A 1,920-nucleotide genomic window follows, 5' to 3' on the forward strand; every position below is an offset into this window, starting at 1 on the left:
TTTTCATTGAATGACTGGACGAATTTCTGGAATTTCACATAAAATAATTTTTATTTTTCCTTCTGTAACAGTGTAGGAGAAACAGCACTTCCAGCTTTTCTGATTTATTCTCCACTGGATGGATTTTATTAGTGATGGTTCCATTATAAATGTCTTTAACATAATATTTTTCAATGGAATTTGCAAAAAATGCCAAATAATTGCTGCAGAGAAAGTGTTGCTCAAGTGGTTGGAGTTCCCACAGTACATAAATGCAACATGGAAAGAGACATCTCTGCAGCTCTGCTGCAAACTGTCAATCACATTTCCCTGTTCACACCGTCAGTTTGAGGTCAAAATCTAAATGTGAAAAAAAATTATTTGGAAGTGTAAAAAAAAAAATCATGAAACTGTAAAGGGAACTTGAAACAATAAAAATAGAAATCATTTAGATTCCATTCTAATTATTTTATGTTTGCATTTTAGTTTTCTATTTTCCAATTTCAACTTTTATTTTTTCAGTTTCAACTAAGATTTAGATGTTTACAAACATTTTGACCCCTTTCTGACTCCATAGGTGGTGCCTGTTGCTGCAGCAATCCCTAAAAGCACTGGCAGGTGGGCATTTAATCAAGTTGAAAATAGACTCCTCTCTAGCCTGGCTGGTTTGTGGGCCCCCTATGGTGCCTCCGCTGTGTGAAGCTGTGACATAAAACTGACTACAGTCAGGGTGTGTATTTGCTGACCTTGACATAGGATTTTGTCCGACAGTTTAAAGAATACTTTGAGGATTTCCTCAACCCTGCTGTCTGGAAGCAGAAACTGAGTGCTCAGAGTAGATTTCATTAATCACCTAGGCTGAAGCCTTTGAGGTGGATAAAAAGCTTCATGGTTGGCAAGGCATGAGGGGTGAATGAGAGCTGCCCTGAGTATCTCAGGTCTCTGGATGTTGTGGAACAGCTGTGGCTGAGATGCCAATTTAGCATTGCATGGCAATTATGGACAGTGTCCATTCAATGGCAAACTGGTGTGGTGGTCCTTCTTCACAAAAAAAGAGACTGGAAAGTGTGTTTCTCAAGCTGTTGTTTACAAGTATAGAGAGAAGGCGGGGAACATCAATTCATCCAAAGTTGGGTTGGTGCTGCTGCCAGAGTAATGCTGATTTTGCATGAGTCTGTTGAGGTAAAGTGGGAGCTGTGCCCACCCTTACTTGTGGTCATGAAATCTCGGTCATGACTATAAGAACCGCTTCTTATAACTCTAAAGAGTCGTTGTGCACTAATGTAGCGATAAGAGATAGGTTATGGAGATCAGCCATCTTTGAGGGGCTACTCCCCATTGAATGGAGTCAGCTCATGTGGCTCGAACATTTGCTTTGGATGCCTCCTGGAAACCTCCAGGGTCATCCCAGGGAACTACCCTGGACACATCAAAGGAACCATGGGACTGGCATTAGAAACCTTAGAAACCATTAGAAATTCTTTCTAAGGCTCGGACCCACATGCAATGAAGCCAAACAGAGAGACACAATATAAAAGTTCAACGGGTTTTATTGAAGGGTATATTGAGTTTGGCGCAGAGTTCCTCCGAACTCTGCTCAGCCGGAAACTGGAAGATGAAGGGGAGACAGGCTGTTAGGTTCAGGCTCAGTGGGAAATTGGAGTTGTCAATCTTGAAGGAGGATTTGTTGCCACTCACGTTTCCAGAGAAGGAGAGACACTTAGACTTCAGTCTGTGTGATGATCTTCCAGAGAATGTTTGATTCGGTGGAGGGCAGAATAGGGTTTACCCAGAACTCAGACGGAGTTGATTGATGTAGCCGCTGGCTGCAACTCAGTTTTCCTGTGGTACTTGAACAGGTCGTGGTGAAGATGACTTCTTTACTCAGAGAGACCTCAGTGTGCTCAAAGTTGGCGGGATCCAAACCTTCTGTTTGGAATC

Source organism: Cyprinodon variegatus, unplaced genomic scaffold, assembly GCF_000732505.1.
Source record: "Cyprinodon variegatus isolate N-32 unplaced genomic scaffold, C_variegatus-1.0 Scaffold100, whole genome shotgun sequence".
NCBI classification, from domain to species: Eukaryota; Metazoa; Chordata; class Actinopteri; order Cyprinodontiformes; family Cyprinodontidae; genus Cyprinodon; species Cyprinodon variegatus.